The sequence below is a fragment of the Vipera ursinii genome (assembly GCF_947247035.1).
Source record: "Vipera ursinii genome assembly, chromosome: 7".
Taxonomy (NCBI): Eukaryota; Metazoa; Chordata; class Lepidosauria; order Squamata; family Viperidae; genus Vipera; species Vipera ursinii.
This window is the reverse complement of record NC_139521.1, coordinates 74,371,917-74,391,015: the sequence shown is the minus strand read 5'-3', so window position 1 is coordinate 74,391,015 and position 19,099 is coordinate 74,371,917. Positions and strand designations below refer to the sequence as shown.

At 44.8% G+C, this 19,099-nt stretch overlaps 1 protein-coding gene across 2 annotated transcripts in view; it reads right to left on the bottom strand.

The window, feature by feature from the left end:
• PTPRA (protein tyrosine phosphatase receptor type A) overlaps window positions 1–19,099 on the bottom strand; it is a 115,797-nt gene that overhangs the window by 66,562 nt on the left and 30,136 nt on the right. For both annotated transcript variants that reach the window (XM_083367135.1, XM_083367137.1), the window contains exon 2: window positions 6,819–6,888. The gene's annotated coding sequence lies outside the window, so the exon portion shown is untranslated. The remainder of the gene's footprint in view (window positions 1–6,818; window positions 6,889–19,099) is intronic.

Sequence of the window (19,099 nt, the reverse complement as noted above, 5' to 3'; positions counted from 1 at the left end):
ACATCATTTGCTTAATAGATATACATTAATCCCCAAAAGATTCTTCAAATTTTGGGATCCAGTAAAATTTACTTCAAAGTATTTTTCCCAATATATATATAAAACATGAACTAAACACCCCTAGTGCATAAATCCACAACGATTATCATGATGCTTCCTCCACACAAGCATACACAAACAAATAAAGCTGCTTAAACAACAATAATAAAGTTGGAAGGGACCTTGGAGGTCATCTAGTCCAACCCCTTGCTCAGGCAGGAAACCTCTACCATGTCAGAGAAATGGCTGTCTAGTCTCTTAAAAACTGCCAGTGTTGGAACATTCACAGCTTCTGGAGGCAGAGGTTTTTGTCTTCTTTGAAAATAAATGCATTCTTAGACTTACATTTAGAGATCATAGGTATACAGGCAGTCCTTGACTTACGACCACCGTTGAGCCCTAAATTTCCATTTGTGAAGTGAATCGCTGCAGTTGCTCAATTAGTAACATGGTCGTTGATTGAATCTGTACCCTTTTCCTAGGCCAGGGGCAGGCAACCTTGGCCCTTTTATGACTCGTGGACTTCAACTCCCAGAATTCCTGATCCAGCACGGCTCAGCTTGGAAACCTCTCCCTTTCCCCTCAGCGTGGCTGGCTCAGGAATTCTGGGAGTTGAAGTCCACAAGTCATGAAGGGGCCTAGGCCTAGACAAGAGGTAGGCAACCTTGGCTCTTTTGTGACTGGTGGACTTCAACTCCCAGAATTCCTGAGCCAGCATGGCTCAGCTTGGAAACCTCTCCCTTTCCCCTCAGCATGGCTGGCTCAGGAATTCTGGAAGTTGAAGTCCACAAGTCATGAAGGGGCCTAGGCCTAGACAAGAGGTAGGCAACCTTGGCTCTTTTGTGACTCGTGGACTTCAACTCCCAGAATTCCTGAGCCAGCATGGCTCAGCTTGGAAACCTCTCCCTTTTCCCTCAGCGTGGCTGGATCAGGAATTTTGAGAGTTGAAGTCCACGAGTCATAGAGCGGCCTAGGCCTAGGGTAGGCAACCTTGGCTCTTTTATGACTCGTGGACTTCAACTCCCAGAATTCCTGAGCCAGCATGGCTCAGCTTGGAAACCTCTCCCTTTCCCCTCAGCATGGCTGGCTCAGGAATTCTGGGAGTTGAAGTCCACGAGTCATGAAGGGGCCATAGTTCCCCTATGCTGGCTCAAGAATTCTGGAAGATGAAGTCCACGAGTCATAAAAGAGCCAAGATTGCCTATCCCTGTCCTTGGGCAATTTTTGTATTCCAATCCTGCGCAACATATATACCCAAGGTCTGACTGATTATAATCTCTGAATAAATCTTTCCCTTTGGAAAAAAACAAAAACAAATGCATCACTCTTAATTCCAGACATTCATACCAATGCTCCGTGACAAAGCCTGTGTCACCAAGAACGCAATTTTTTTCCAGCCGGTATGTTTTGTGAGAGCCGTGGTTAAAAATGAGTCAGTTTGCGCACCAGATGCCAATCCGGAGGATGACCAATTCTCTTTCAGTTTCCAACGGCCTCTACAAACTCTTTCTCTGTATCCTTCAGGGCACAAGAGTCAGGAAAAGAAATCGCGTAAAAATAAATTTCCTGCGCATTCGATCCCATAGTTTTATCTTCTTTAGGGAAGAAAATTTTTTTCCCAATTTTTGCCTGAGATTGTGGGAGTTCATGGTGCTCTCTGAACTTGGTTATTTTCTTGCAGACGTTTTGTGACCTAACTAGGTAACAGCATCAGTGCTAGAAGGAAGTGGGGTTTGCAAGGTGGTGGTGGTGGTGGAGGAGGAGGAGGAGGAGGAGGAGGAGGAGGAGGAGGAGGAGGAGGACGACGACGACGACGACTGTGAGGTCCTTGGTGCTTTCTGACCTTGGCTGTTTTCTGGCAGACGTTTCATGACCCAGCTAGGTAACATCATCAGTACTAGAAGGAAGTGGGGTTTGCAAAGAGGAGGTGGAGAAGAGGAATGTGAGGTCTTTCGTGCTGTCTGAACTGGGTTGTTTTCTTGCAGATGCAAGAATTGCTGTTTGCACATTCTCCTGGGGCCATGCTCCTAACCCTCCCCAAAATGAAAATGGGAAAAACAAGAGTTCCTATTAGCAGGAACGATGGTCTGGAAAGTGGTCAGCTCAGATGAATTTGTCATAGAGCTGAGCTAATTGCTGTCCCTCAGCAGGTCATTGGCAATATAAACATAATAGCAATAGCACTTAGAATTATATACTGCTTCACAGTGCTTTACAACTCTCTCTAAGCGGTTTGCAGAGTCAGCATATTGACCCCAAATATTTTACCGACCTTGGAAAGATGCAAGGCTGAATCAATCTTGAGCTGGTCAAAATGTATAAGGAACAGTTGCTGGAATTGGGGATGTCCAGTCCTAATGAAGAGAAGGACGATGGGGGACATGCTATCAGTGTTCCAGTATCTCAGGGGCTGCCCCAAAGAAGAGGGAGTCAAGCTCTTCTCCAAAGCACCAGAAGGCAGGACCAGAAGCACCGGATGGAAACTAACCAAGGAGAGAAGCAACCTAGAACTAAGGAGAAATTTCCTGACAGTCAGAACAATTAATCAGTGGAACCACCTGCCTCCAGAAGCTGTGGCTGCTCCAACACTGGAGGTTTCTAAGAAGAGATTGGACAGCTGTTTGTCTGAAATGGTATAGGGTTTCCTGCCTGAGCAGGGGGTTGGACTAGATGACCTCCAAGATCCCTTCCAACTTTATTATTATTATTATTATTATTATTATTATTATTATTATTATTATTATTATTATTATTATTATTATTTAAATTTTTATACCGCCCTTCTCCCGAAGGACTCAGGGCGGTGAACAGGGCATATCTTAAAACTACAAAAATACAAAAATTAAAAAAGAATTAAATTATTGCCCACAATAAAAACAATAAAAATATATATAAATATTAAAACCCTAAGTGATTCCCCATCAGGCCAGGCCAGCTTGTTCAAATAAATGGGTCTTTAACCCGCGACGGAAGGAGCGGAGATCCGGTGCCATCCGGAGCTCAACCGGCAGCTGGTTCCACAAAGCCGGAGCTTATTATTATTATTATTATTATACGATGCTGCAAGAGTTCTAAGTGTGAGGACTGATCCTAAGTCACTCTTTTCAGCCGATGCACCTTCGGATGGCCGCTAAATGAATGGCCGTTTAAATCGAGGACCACCTGGAAGTGATGAGACCCTGCGACAGGCAGTCCTCGGCTTACAACAGTCCGTTGAGTGACCATTCAAAATTACAACGGCTCTGGAAAAAAAGTGACTTCGGACTGTTTTTCACCCTCGTGGAGCGTCGTAGCATCCCGCGGTCAAAGTTCAGAAGCTCGGCAACTGGTTCATATTTATGACGGCTGCAGTGTCACGCGATTCACTTAACAAATGTCTCACTTTGCAAGAGAAATTTTGAGCTCAATTCTGGTCGTAAGTCGAGGATGACCTGTACTCCTGAAATATGGGTGGCAGAATTGTTGCTGATCTCACAAACCACATGAGCGTAACCCATCCAGAAAACAATAACAGAGTTGGAAGGGACCTTGGAGGTCATCTAGTCCAAACCCCTGTTCAGACAGGAAACCCTCTACCATTGCAGACAAATGGCTGCCTAGTCTCTTCTTAAAAACTTCCAGTGTTGGAGCATTCACAGCTTCTGGAGGCAGGTTAATCCAAAAAAGCTAAGCACTGTATATAGGAAGAGAATCCTGCATTAAAAGCATTTATTTGAGGCTACGGCCATTTTTTAAAAAAATCATAATGGATGCAGAAGATCTTCTAGTCAATGCTATTGTTTCCCCTTATACTGATTTTGGATCAATTCCTAAACAATTTTGGAACAGCAAACAATGGATTTAAACAAAGCAAAGGCTGCCAACGTCTTTTTTTTTGTAGCCGCCAGAATGACTGAGGTCAGAGATTATTGTCTGGGAAAACATGGGTGGATTTTCAGGAGACAAAGAGCCTCAGTCAGAATCAGAATAGAATAGAGCTGGAAGGGACCTTGGGGTTCATCTAGTCCAACCCCCTGCTCAGGCAGGAAATCCTATACCATTTCAGACAAATGGCTGTCCGGTCTCTTCTTAAAAACCTCCAGTGTTGGAGCATTCACAGCTTCCGGAGGCAGGTTGTTCCACTGGTTAATTGTTCCAACTGTCAGGAAGTTTCTCCTTAGTTCCAGGTTGCTTCTCTCCTGGATGAGTTTCCATCCGTTGCTTCTTGTCTTGCCTTCAGGTGCTTTGGAGAAGATGCTGACTCCCCTCTTATGATTTCTGATGGATGTATCTTATGATGATTATGATCATGATTTATCACTTGTTGCTTGTTGCACACTGAGAGCTCTTGTGTATCGAATCACACTTGGCCAATAAAGAATCTATTCTATTCTATTCTATTCTATTCTATTCTATTCTATTCTATTCTATTCTATTCTATTCTATTCTATTCTATTCTATTCTATTCTATTCCTAGTTCTGTTCCGTTCTGTTCTGTTCCATTCTCTACTCTATTCTATTCTATCCTCTATTCTATTCTATTTTCTATTCTATTTACTACTCTATATTTTATCCTATCCTATCCTATCCTAAGGGACGCGGTGACTCAGTGGGTTAGGACGCTGAGCTTGTCGATCAGAAGGTTGGCAGTTTGGCGGGTTGAATCCCGAGTGCCGCGTAGCAGAGTGAGCGCCTGTTACTCGTCCCAGCTTCTGCCAACCTAGCAGTTCAAAAGCACGTAAAAATGCAAGTAGAAAAATAGGGACCACTACGGTGGGAAGGTAACAGCGTTCCGTGCGCCTTTGGCGTCTAGTCATGCTGACCACATGACCACGGAGACGTCCTCGGACAAGCGCTGACTCTTCGGCTTTGAAACGGAGATGAGCACCGGCCCCTAGAGTTGGAAACGACTAGCACGCATGTGCGGGGGAACCTTTACCTTTACCTTTTATCCTATCCTATCCTATCCTATCCTATCCTATCCTATCCTATCCTATCCTATCCTATCCTATCCTATCCTATCCTATCCTATCCTATCCTCTTATTCTTTCCTATTCTGTTCTGTTCTGTTCTATATTACAAAATGTGCATCCTTGTTGTGATTATGTCAGGAAGTTCATGAGATTAATCTAGTTAAGGTTTGATTGATTTCCATCCATTGTTTCTTGTCCTGCCTTCTGGTGCTTTGGAAGATACGTTGACCCCCTCCTCTTCTTTGTAGCAGCCCCTCAAATACTGGAATATCAGGTCCCCATTGCTCCTCCTTTTCTCTAGAGTAGCCAAACCCAAATCCGGCACCTGTTCTTCCTATCTTTTCTGTCACCCCTCCAAATCCCCGCCCCCCTTTAAAGATGACAAAGACAACCCTTTCCCACCCGTCTGTCTGACCTCAAAACCCCAAGTCACAATAACTGTGTGTCCAGGTCCACAGCTAGTCTACAACTCGGTAAGGCCTTCAGTACCGGCAGTCCTCGGCTTACGACCAACAACGGAGTCCAAAATCTCCGTGACTGAGCAACACCATGGAGTTTTGTCCCTTTTTTTGCGACTTTCCGCACCACCGTCGTTAAGTCAACCGCTGCATTTCTTAAGTCGGTAACGCCGGCCGTTAAGTGAATCGGCCTTCCACCGCCCCCCAGGACTTTGCTTGTCAGAAAGTCGCAAAAGGGGATCACGTGACCCCGGGGGCACTGCCGACTGTCATAAATATGAGACAGTTGCCAAGGGCCCGAATTTTGATCCTGTAGCCACGGGGGACCCTGCGACGGTCGCTAAGAGTGAAAAACGGTCATAAGTCCCTTTTTCCCCCCCCCCCAATGCCGCGCTGTAACTTTGAACAGTCACTAAACGAATTGTTGTTAAGCCGAGGAGAACTTGTAACTCTAGTGAGAATGTTCAGTCACCACAATGAGAATTACATCCTCCCTTTTTTAGGAAACTCTCATTTCCTTTTGGAGGAAACTCAGAACAGCTGCATTCTTATGAACAGAAATTAATAAGAAAGAAACTGCAACGGCTGAGTTGCATGTAATCTATTAGGCTAGTGTTTCTCGACCAGAGCCACTGGAAGATGGGGGGGCTTCAATTCCCAGAATCTCCCAGCCAGCCTTGGAAGAAAAAGGCCTTCCAGACTCTTAAACTTCCCTTCCCCCCACCCCCACCCCCGAATTGCAAAATGATGTTTTATTAAAATTCTGGCCAGTTCTTCCTTATTAAGGAAAGCTCAGACTAGGACATAATGTTGCATGTATACTCATTTCCTTTCTTTAAAAGATGTTTATGCGCTAATGGATTCTATTACATCCTTGATCATTTCCTAGAGAAAAATACGAGATTAATCTCTGCGGACATCCTGTTCAAATGGACTTCATTTCGTTTAACTAAGATCAACCATCAAGAAGGGAATTTAAAATCATGAACGTTATGCAGACAGAAGAAGATGCAGAAAAACTGTATACTTTTCATTCGTTTTTTAAATGAATGAATGAATGAATGAATGAATGAATGAAATAATTTTATTGTACTAATAAGAATGGAATGTTTGTACTTTGAAACCTGTTTGCTGCCCACGGTCAGAAGGGCCGTCCTAGAAATGGAATTAAATAAATCCGTTTTAAAAAAACGAAACAAGCAAAATGCAATAATGCAAATTCACATGCTTGCTTTCATTCTCATCTTTTATTTGCCGAACTGCTACACTTTTAAACAGTTTGGCAGTCCCAGTTTTGCACACTGTTTGCCTCTGAACCAGGTTGCAGAAAGGTTTGACGACTGATTAGTCTAGCATTTGATGGGCTTACCCCGTATTCTTGGCAAAATCTCTCTCTCTTGAGGATAATTCCGTGGACGTCAAATCTTCAAATCAGTAGGCTGCAAATAAAAGAGCAAAATTTATTTTTACTTTGGTGTTTGCACTGCACACAAAAAGAAGGGACAAGGTGTGGATGAAATGAAGGACTAGGGGTGACATGATAGCAGTATTCCAATATTAGAGGGGCTGCTGCAAATAAAAATTTAATAAATATAAAATATAAATATAAATGAGAAGGGGGTCACTTTATTCTCCAAAGCCCCTGAAGGCGGAATAAGAAGCAACAGATGGAAACTAATCAAGGAGAGAACCAATCTAGAAATGAGAAATTTTCTGACAGAACAAATAACCAGCGGAACAACTTTCCAGAAGTTGTGAATGCTCCAACACTGGAAGTTTTAAAGAAAAGATTGGACAACCATTTGTCTGAAATGGTAGAGGGATTCTTGCCTGAGCAGAGGGTTGGACTAGATGACCTCCACGGTCCCTTCCAACTCTGTTATTCTGTACTGTTATTCTGTTAAGTAGCATAGCTTGATTCAATGGAAAAGTGATCATAACAGGGTTTATTCTCAGTCAGGCCCTTAGCAGATACAGTGAAAGAAGTACCGTGTTTTCCCCAAAATAAGACCGGGTCTTATATTAACTTTTTGCTCCGAAAGACGCATTAGGGCTTATTTTTCAATTAGGGCTTATATTCGGGGAAATACGGTACTAAGTGCGTGTCCGTCTGACTGACGATCTTAACTAGGGCTTGTTTGGGGGGTAAGACTTATATTACGAGCACCCTGAAAAATCATGCTTGGGGTCATTTTCCAGTTGGGTCTTACTTTCGGGGAAATACGGTAGTAGAGCAAATTTTACTACAAGTAGCCCTCCACATTTGTTTACTGACCATTCAGATTTGCCAAAAAAAAAAAAGGGACATCGCTGGTTTTCAAACTTAATGACCACTGCAACATCCCGACGGTCACGGGATAAAAATTTGGATGCTTGGCAACCAGCATGTTCTTATGATGGTGGCAGTGTCCCCCGCCACACACACCAGTCATGTGATCACCTTCCCAACCAGTTTCGGATATGCAAAGCCAATGGGGGAAGTCGGATTTGCTTAAGGACCAAACGATTCACTTAACAACTGCAGCTTAACAATTGTGGCAAAAAAAAAAAGCTTGTAAAACGGGGCAAAACTCACTTGTCCGCTGCCTTCTCCAGAAAGGAGCCATTTTACATAAACCATAAGCTAGATTTTTGCCCGTCAGGAATTAAAATTTGCAAACCGATCACTAAAGACATCAGGCATGGCTAAACTTACGGAAAAATTCTTCATCTCCCTCCCTATATACCGCAGGAGTCTATGGTTTTAGTTATTAAGAATATGTTCAGCTTCATATATTTTTATTAGTGTTCGCACTTTTTAAAACAAACAATAGGATTGGTTCCGAATTTTCCGAAGGAAGGAAGGGAGGGAGGGAGGGAGGGAGGGAGGAAGGAAGGAAGGAAGGAAGGAAATAGGAACAGAGAAAAGGAAGGGAAGAGTAGGGAGGGAGGGAGGAAGAAGGAAGGAAAACATAGAAAGAAAGGGAGGGAGGGATGAGAGGAGAAATAGAGGGAAGGAAGAAATGAAGGAGGGAGGGAGGGAAGGAAGGAGAAATAGAGGGAAGGAAGAAATGAAGGAGGGAGGGAGGGAGGGGAGGAGAAATAGAGGGAAGAAATGAAGGAGGGAGGGAGGGAAGGAAGGAAGGAAGAGAAGAAATGGAGAAAGGTAAGAAGAACAAAGGGAAGGGAAGGGAAGAGAGGAGAAATAAGGGAGGGAGAAAGGAAGGGAAGGAAGAAAAATGTTTATACACTAACTTTGTTTTGATCTTTCCCAACCTCACCACCAATTTCCCCAAGCTCGTATTTTCTTAACAGTAGACTCTAATATGAAGTCTGTTCGGACATTTCTGGTAATGCACAAACGGCAATTAATGAATATTTTTCACAGCAACTGGCAGCTATTTAGCACCTGGAAGTATTTAGCACTTTCGTTTATTTGAGAGACGTCACCTTGAGCTCAATGTACTAATTTATTACGGGCATTGCTATTTAATTACTTTTAATAATTTTTAAATTTTGTATCTTGTTTTTATTATGTATTGCCCTGTTCACCGCCCTGAGTCCTTCGGGAGAAGGGCGGTATACAAATTAAATTAATAAATAATAAATAAATAAATGTGTATAGGCATTTGATTTTTTTTTTAAGAAAAATCGCTTCTGCAATAAAAAGAGGCTTCAAGCTTCCAAAGCGACAGATAAGGTTGTATTGCAGTCCTTCAGAAACAGCTGGCCGGCACAGATGTTGTTATGGAAAGGAAACCTAGGAAAATTATTATGTTATCTAGGCTCTCATTTATTCATTTGCTGACTACCTCAACTTATGCACTCTTTAATCTTCCTTTCCCTTAAGTGGGACATGCTGTCTTTCGGTCTTATTTGCACCCTGGACATAATCTCATCCACAATTTAAAAAGCTGCTTCCCATAAAAAAAATAATTAAAAAAATGGCAAACCACGGGCATATGCCGGCTTACCATTTTTATACATTTTTGGAAGGGATTCCCTAAGCAAAATTATTGGTTTTGGGGTTTTTTTACTTTAAAAAACCAAAGTTGTCTTACGACTTACACATTTTTGGAAGGGATTCCCTAAGCAAAATTATTGTTTTTTGCTTTTTTAAAAAGAAACTTTAAAAACCAAAGTTGGAAGTGGTGTGAGACTCCGGGACATTGCAACCGTCATAAATATGAGTCAGTTGCCCAGCATCTGAATCTTGATCACGTAACCCCCGGGGTCGTGTGAAAAAAACGGTCCTTGTTCCAGTGCCGTTGTAACTTCAAATGGCCACTAAACAAATTGTTGTTAAGTCAAGATGGCCTGTATAAATGGTGGCTGGGGAATTCTGGGAGTTGAATTCCCCCATCGTAGAATTGTCAAGTTTTAAGAAATTCTGCTGTCAGCTAGGGAGCCCATAGATGTCACTTTTTAAACACAAATACTCCAATCCATTTTGATGTAAGCAATTGCTTTATAAGCCAGGCTCCAAAGCAGAGAAAATTTAATTACTTCAGACTAAAAAATTGCCAGCAACTTTTACTTCCTTGTGAATATCCGGCTTAAAATATGTGAAAAGCACATTATCGTATTAAAAGAAGAAACCAAGGAGTCGGCTGCATACAAATAATGCAATACAAGCAGAGAAACAGACACAAAATTAAAAGCGTGGAACGGAAGCGAGTACAATAAAAAAAGACTCAACACCCATCGCAGCCGCCTTGCCATGATTAAAAGACACCCCTAGGAAAAAGATCCCAGTCACAGGTGACGATGGAATATTTTACGCCAGGGTTGAGAATGGGGAAACTGTGTTTGTGTTTGGGTGTCATTTCAGGACACACAGGAGCGTCACACAAACCTTTCCATTAGGCTTTTTACTAGCACTGTCAACTTACTCAATGTTTACGGGCTGTTACCAATGGTGAGGCTATGAACGTTGGAAATGAATCATTATATGGTGCCAATTTTGTCTAGAGAAAGAGTTCGGCCTAGTCCAGGGGTAGGCCACCTTGGCTCTTTTATGACTGGTGGACTTCAACTCCCAGAATTCCTCAGTCAGCATGGCTCAGCTTGGAAACCTCTCCCTTTCTTCTCAGCACAGCTGGCCCAGGGATTCTGGGAGTTGTAGTCCACGAGCCATAAAAGAGCCAAGGTTGCCTACCCCTGAATTAGGGCAATAGACTTCAACTCCCAGAATTCCTGAGCCAGCATGGCTCAGCTTGGAAACCTCCCCCTTTCTTCTTCTCAGCATAGCTGGCAGGAATTCTGGGAGTTGTAGTCCACGAGTCATAAAAGAGCCAAGGTTGCCTACCCCTGAATTAGGGCAATAGACTTCAACTCCCAGAATTCCTGAGCCAGCCATGCTGAGGGGAAAGGGAGAGGCTTCCATGTTGAGCCATACTGGCTCAAGAATTCTGGGAGTTGAAGTCCACAAGTCATAAAAGAGCCAAGGTTGCCTACCCCTGGTCTAGTGGTTAAGGCACCGGGCTACAAAGCAACAGAGTGTGAGTTCGAGTTTCGCCTTAGGCAGGAAAGTTGGCTGAGTGACTTTGGGCCAATCACAAGGAGATGGTGAGTTCTAGTCCTGCCTTAGGCATGAAAATCAGCTGGGTGACTTTGGGACTGTCACCAGGAGATGTGAGTTCTAGTCCCTCCTTAGACATGGAAGTCGGCCAGGTGACTTTGGGCCTATCACCAGGGGATTGAAAGTTCTAATCTGATTTTAGGCATGAAAGCTGGCTGGGTTACTTAGTTTAGGACAATCTCCAGGAGATGGTGAGTTCTAGTTCTACGTTAGGTATGAAAGCTAGCTGGGTGACTTTGGGCCAATCACCAGGAGTTAGTGAGTTCTAGTTTCGCCTTAGGTATGAAAGCTAGCTGGATTACTTTAGGACACTCACCAGGAGATGGTGAGTTCTAGTCCAGCCTTAGGCATGAAAGCCAGCTGGCTGACTTTGGGCCAATCAGCAGGAGACAGTGAGTTCTAGTTTCACCTTAGGTTTGAAAGCTAACTGGGTTACTTTAGGACAATCACCAATGTGAGTTCTAGTTCTACTTTAGGCATGAAAGCCGGCTGGGTGATTTTGGGCCAATTAGGAGATGGTGAGTTCTAGTGTCGCCTGAAGTATGAAAGCCGGCTGGGTGACTTTGGGCCAATCACAAAAAGTCAGTGAGTTCTAGTCCCGCCTTAGGCAACACCTCTTCTCTTGTAGGGCTAAGCTGTAGTTTAGCTAACAATTTACAGGCAGTTCTCGACCGATAATCATAACTGGGATTAGAATTTTGATTGCTAAGCAAGGCAGTTGTTAAATGAGTCGCGCTTGATCTTAACACCTTTTTTGGCTATGGCTCTTAAGAAAATCGCTGCCGCTATTAAGTGAATCCCACGGTCCTTAAGTGAAATCCACCTTCCGATTGTGGGAATCCATTTGGGAAGGCTGCAAACAGGAAGCCAACGACCACGGGACTCGGCAACCGTCGGGAATACATACAGTGTCCCTTTTTTTTCACTTGTAACCTGAAACGGTGGCTAAGCAAATGGGGATAGGCTGAAGATTACTCTATAATACCCCCAAATCCATCACCCGGGTTCATTCACTTTTCCAGATGAAGAAAACATAAAATAAATTAAAATTGGAATTCTATATGCTAGCCAATGACGTTGGCAACTCCTGTTCCGAAACTGCAGCCTCTCAAACGGAACACCAACAATCTGATTTTTACATTATTAATGCCAGCACTAGAAGGCAATCGAAAAGAAGCTTATTTCCCGCTCAAATCCCTGCCGTTATTTATGGACCCGACTGAGGGGAAAAAAAATGCTTGGCGGTCTGATAAACGTCCATTTCGTGGCTGAAAGCACCCCACAATAAGCCTTAGAAGGAACAGCACAATACGTATCCAGATTATCCTTTCGTTTTTCACCAAAGAAGGTGGTCTGATTAAAAAAATACGTTCTAGCCTAAGCGGAGCAGAAATACTCATTTCCCTTGACTGAACAGGTTTTGTTCGTGATCAATAAGGAGGAGGCGGAATTACAGAATTGCTCGGATTCTAACAAAGCAATGACCAATGGCCCTGCTAACATAAAGCAAAGCCCACTCAGGATAAAAATAAAATCCCTGGATTCTGAACGGTTATTATATAAGGTCCTCGGTGCCCCTCGCCATTCTGCCAATCTAAGCTGCAAAGGAGGCGTTCCCCCCCAACCGCCGCCGCCGCTTTAATGAAATGTGGAAACTCGCAGAGATTAGAGCAGGGGTCTCCAACCCCCAGTCCGTGGACCGGTACCGGGCCACGGCATTCCAACAACCGGTCTGCACAAAAAAGCAAAGCCCCATCCGCGGGATGCAGGCAGCACACAAAACCACGCACCCTCCGGTCCGTGGGAAAACCTTTCTCCGTGGAACCGGTCCCTGGTGCCCAAAAGGTTGGGGACTTCTGCCCTATGCCATTGCAGACAAATGGCAGTCCAGTCTGTGCCAGTGTTGGAGCACCCACCATTTCTGGAGGCAAGCCGTTCCACTGGTTAATTGTTCTCACTGTGAGGAAATTTCTCCTTAGTTCCTAGTTGCTTCTCTCCTTGATTAGTTTCCATCCGTTGCTTCTTGTCCTGCCTTCAGGTGCTTTGGAGAATAGGTTGACAAGCCCACCCCCTCCCCAGTTGTGGCAGCCCCTCAAATATTGGAAGATTGCTATCATGTCCCCCCTGGTTCTTCTTTTCAATTAAACTAGACATACCCAATTCCTGTAAACATTCCTTATATGTTTTAGCTTCCAGGCCCCTAATCATCTTTGTTGCTCTTCTCTGTACTCTTTCTAGAGCAGGGATCTTCAAACTTGACCCTTTGATGACTTGTGGACTTCAACTCCCAGAATTCCTCGGCCAGCGTGCCTGGCTGAGGAATTCCGAGAGTTGAAGTCCACAAGTCATAAAAGGGCCAAGTTTGAAGACCCCTGATAGAGACTTTAAGAGGAGTGGACTTCAACTCCCAGCGTGCCTGGCTGAGGAATTCTGGGAGTTGAAGTCCACAAGTCATCAAAGGGCCAAGTTTGAAGACCCCTGATAGAGACTTTAAGAGGAGTGGACTTCAACTCCCAGAATTCCTCGGCCAGTGTGCCTGGCTGAGGAATTCTGGGAGTTGAAGTCCACAAGTCATCAAAGAGCCAAGTTTGAAGACCCCTGTTCTGGAGTTTCAACTTTTTTATTATTATTATTGGGATGTGATGATGGCGGAAGATCCAGGAATGAATTTGGGGGGAAACCTATGCAACATTCTAAATGAATGTGATCCAGAGGGGGGGGGATAACTCTGTTAAGAGTATATGAATGTAGGTTAGGTAGTTAAAGACTATTTAAAGATTCGAGAATGAATGGGAACCGTAACCGGTGAGCATTTGCTTAGAAAAGACCGGTGCACTTTGAAGATAAGATCATCTTTATTGTCATTTTTTACTATGGGCACAACGGCACACATCAAAAATGAAATTTAGTTGCCCACTCTCAAAGTGAAACACATACATGACACATACCTAAAACATATTATATACATCATATGTATACAGGCATATGAAGGCATAACTTAAACAGAAACCTCCTCTTGCTTAAACATGAGAAAGATATGTGTAACTTATTTAGTCTTTTTTATATATATATATAATGAAAGTTTAAGCATTAGTGAAGGGAGACAAGGTGATACGGATACTCCTGGATGTGGAAAAGACCGATTTTTAGCCAGTGTCCAGAGTGGATTTTGAAGACAAAAATGAACTTGCAAGAAAGGGAAAGATACAGATAGTCCTCGATTTACAACGGTTCATTTAGCGACCGTCTCAAGTTACGACGGTGCTGAAAAAAAAGGGACTTTGGATCGTTGTTCACACGGCCGCTGCAGCATCCCGCGGGGTCACGTGATCAATATTCAGAGGCTTGGCAACTCACATTTATGACGGTTTGCAGCGTCCCCCTGGGGTCACGTGATCCCCTTTTGCGAACTTCCCAGAAGCAAAGTCAAGGGAGGGGGGGCGGGAAGGCAGATTCACTTAACGACCGTGTTCCCAACTTAACAACTGCAGTGACTCAGTTAACAACGGTGGCAGGAAAGGTCGTAAAATGGACCCAAACCTGCTTCACGACTGTCTTGCTTAGCGACGGAAATTTGTGGGTTTCAGCCGTGATTGGACTCCTTCTACGTCTCTCGTTTCAGTTCTAGAAAAAGCGGACACAGCTCGCACAGGCGCACGCCGCCGTTTAACCAAACCTGCTTTTTTTTCCCTTCTCTCCTGACGTAAAAGTTTGCACCTTTTGCCGCAGCTAATTGAGTTTTCAAAAGGGGTGGGAAGGCTCAGGCCTGCCCCCACCCCCACCCCAAAAAACCCAACACCCCACCCCCACAAAATGGCAGGCTGTTGCTTTTGACAGATGCGCTGAAAGTTGTTTCGCTGTTAAGTGTGGTTGTTGAGGTTCACAAGTCCCAAGAGCTACCCCGCCTGTCAAACCCAACGCACTTCCTGCCTTGCCTGGCCAGACTTTTAACGCTCCGAATTTAAGTCACAACTGTAGAAATGAATCAAAAAAAACAAAAACAAAAAGAGGCATCTTTGAAAAAGTCATAAATAAGGCACGTTTTCCCAACAGCCAGAAGTGACCGTTTGTGGAGGCCGAAGTTGAACAGCACAAAAAACCAACTAAACTCTGAATTTTCAACAGCAATGGAGAGGGGGGGGGGAAATAGCCGGGTTTTTCAACATCGTTTATAGCAGCGTTTCCCAACCTTAGGAACTTGAAGATGCGTGGACTTCAACTCCCAGAATTCCCCAGCCAGCATAGCTGGCTGGGGAATTCTGGGAGTTGAAGTCCACGCATCTTCAAGTTCCTAAGGTTGGGAAACACTGGTTTATAGGGCATTCTGCCTGCTCAAATCTCACTCTTCTTTCCCATTTGGTGAAATCACAATTAACCTCGCCAAAAATCAACGCTGAATCTTTGCATGTCTTTATTTATTTAGTTTACAGGCAGACCTTGACTGGCACCTGACCGTTGAAAGTTACAACGGTACAGGGGAGGGGGGAAATGACTTTTGACCGTTTTTCACACTTACGACCACTGCAGCGTCTCTGCGGGGTCCCACGCTCAAAATTCGGACACTAGGCAACCAACTCGCATTTATGACGGTTTGCAGCATCCTGGGGGTGTCACCTGATCCCCTTTCGCGACCTTCCGACAAGCAGAGCCAACGAGGAAAGCCAGATTCACTTAACAACCGCATGGCTAATTTAACAACCGCAGCGATTCACTTAACAACCGTGGCAAGGAAGGTCGTAAATGGGGGGCAAAACTCATTTAGCAACTGTCTCGCTTAGCAATAGAAAATTTGGGCTCAGTGGTGGTCGTAAGTCGAGGACTACCTGGATGTGGCTAAACGACTCAGACTACATAACCCTGGACAGCATACGAAAATTGCCAAACAAGAGCAGGGGGCTGGACTAGAAGACCTCCAAGGCCCCTTCTGGGTCTATTCTATTCTAAAAAATAATACAGGCAAGTCCTCGACTTACAACAGATCGTTTAGTGACCGTTTGAAGTTCCAACGGCGCTGGTAAAAAAAGGACTTATGACCAGGTCCTCGGCAACGGACTCATATTTACAACGGTCACAGTGTCCCGGGGTCACACTATCCCCTTTTGCGACCTCCTGACAAGCAAACTCAACGAGAGAAGCCAGATTCACTTAACAACCGTATGACTAATTTAACGAAACTGCAGTGATTCACTTAACAACTACAGCAAGAAGAGTTGCAACATGGGCCAAAAGTCACTTAACAACCATCCTGCTTAGCAAATTATCTATATCTATAAAGGTAAAGGTTCCCCCACACATGCGTGCTAGTCGTTTCCGACTCTAGGGGCCGGTGCTCATCTCCGTTTCAAAGCCAAAGAGCCAGTGCTTGTCCGAGGACGTCTCCGTGGTCATGTGGCCGGCATGACTAGACGCCAAAGGCGCACGGAACACTGTTACCTTCCCACCGGAGTGGTCCCTATTTTTCTACTTGCATTTTTACGTGCTTTCGAACTGCTAGGTTGGCAGAAGCTGGGATGAGTAACAGGCGCTCACTCTGTTACACGGCACTCGGGATTCGACCCGCCAAACTGCCGACCTTCTGATCAACAAGCTCAGCGTCCCAACCCACTGAGCCACCGCGTCCCATCTATATCTATATCTATATCTATATATAAATAAAAATATTTCACAACTAAAAAGCAAGCATCCAACTTACCAGCCATGATTTTGGATTTCTGTGAAAGCCAGCCACAAGGGTAAAAAAAAAATTTTTTTCCCCCGTTAGCTTGGAAAACTTTTGCTCAAGTCATTTGCACTTTAAATATTTCTCCACTCAGATTTGACGTCTGTTGAGACCTATTCATTTCAAAGGTGTTTTTTTTTTTTAAAAAAAAGTTATTTCATCTCTCCTGGAATGAGCACCCGCGTGCTGTGTGATGTCTCAAAATGGGGAAACGCTACTAACGCTACTTCAAGGAAGTGCATTTTTCTTGGTCAGCCGAGAGAGGTGATAAAACAGAAGTGTCTGGGCTTTCCTTCGGCAGAAAAACGTCAAAATACCACCCTTAATTAAGGAAGCACACCGAAAGGGCCAGGTAACAATTCTACACCAACCTGCATTTTGAAGCAAAGCCACTGAGGCTGGTTCCCACGCCCAGCCCGATGGAAGAAGGAAGGACGCTGCAAATTCTCCATCGAAGAGTCACACCTAATAATCACCACTTAAGCTCCTTCGGACATTGGCCTCCCTAAAAAGGGTGGGTGGCTCTCTCCACTTCAACCTTTTCTTGCACGGGGGGGGGGCGCTGCTGTGGGACTTAGGCGAACTGAGAAGAAGCAATAAAGGAGAGTATTTGTAGCTCAGGGTCGAACTGTGTGTGTGTGGGGGGGGGTGTCCTGGGTGCCTTCAGGGCTGGGTGGTTTTCTGGCAGACGTTTCAGGACCCAACTAGGTAACACCATCAGCATTGCGGTTACCTGGTTTTCGTTATAAAATGTCTGCAAGAAAATCACGGAGAGAATTTGCACTTTCCTCCCTCTCTTCCTTCTCTTTCCTTCCTCCCTCCCTCCCTTTTCTTTTTTTCCTTCCTTCCTTCCTTCCTTCCTTCTTTTCCTTCCTTCCTCCCTCCCTTCTTTCCTTCCTCTACCTCTCCCTCCCTTCTCTTTCCTTCCTCACTCCCTCCCTCCTTCTCCCTCCCTCCCTCCCTTCCTTCCAGCTGGGTGTGCAAACCAGCCTTCACTCTGAATGCAGTTTGGTATCAAATTGCTATTTTTCCTTTCAATTTCCCTCCTTAATTAAGGGTGATATTTTGCCCTTTTCTGGCAAAAGGAAAACCCGGTGATAAACACAACTTTATCAGTGATAAACACAATTTTTCAGTGATAAACACAAGACGAAACGCAAGTTAGCCCAAAGGGTGCACTGTGGGGATAGTTCTCGACTTACAACCGTTTATTTTAGTGACGGCTCATAGTTGCAACGGCACAAAAGCCAGCGGGATGACACTGGGCCAATCCCCAGGAGACGGTGAGTTCAGGTCCGCCTTAGGCACAAATGCCGGCTGGGTGACGTTGGGCCAATTACCAGGAGACGGTGAGTTCTAGTTCTCTCTTAGCCCAACCTATCTCACAAGGTTGTTGTTTGGGGGAAAGTAGGTGGAGGAAAGAGGCATGAAAGCTCCATTGAATGGAAGTAATAAACATTGAATAAAAGAATACATGAGTTATAAACAATACAGATAGTCCTCGACTTATGACTGTGCCCCATTTTAAGACCTTCCTTGACAGAGTTGTTAAGTGAATCACTGCATTTGTTAAAAGTTAGTAACACGGCTGTTAAGTGAATCTGGTTTCCTGTCCTGCTCAGAACCGTAACTGTGGTTTTTAGTGGGTTTATTAATATTAACCCCAGCAATTCCCTTTCGTCAAAACCCCGGAACTCTCCCAATGAAGTCCAGCCAAAAGCAGGCTGAGGCTAGTCGAGAGAGCGATGGCCGACGGGTCCACAAGGCCCTTGAAAGTTTCCCAGACGAGATAAACCCACCGGGTGAAATTAAATCCACAAGAGGGTTCACAAGGCAGGGGAAGTTCAGAGTTCACAAGGCACGATCCAAGTCGAGGCACGGTGTCAATCCAAAGCAAGGCAAGCATCACAAGAACCAGAAAACACCCAGCTAGGAAACGAACACGTGGTTCCCAGCATGGCTTCCATCTGTCTGTTCTGCTAAAGAGCCAGTTTCTGGTGCAGCCCATTAAGGAGGGCGAGGCTTTCTCCTCCTGAGAAATCTGGCTGTCCTTCTCTGCTCCTGCCTTTTCTCTGCCTGTTCTCGGATCAGGGGCAGCAGGCAGTTCCTCTTCCTCATCACTGACCGGTTGCAGCTGCAGGCCTTCCCCACCTGAAGCCTCAGGGCTGTCCTGCTACGGCTCTGTTTGAGCCAAATCCCTCTCAAGATGGCTGCTTGGAGCCACTGACCAACTCCCCTCCAGCCATGCCCGGAACTGCTTCGTCCTCCTCCGAGCTGCCCTCTTGGCAGGTATCTGGGGAAGCGTCCGAGGGAAGTCATCACACTTCCCCGTTAACTTTGCCTGTCAGAGGCTCGTGACCCTGGGATACGG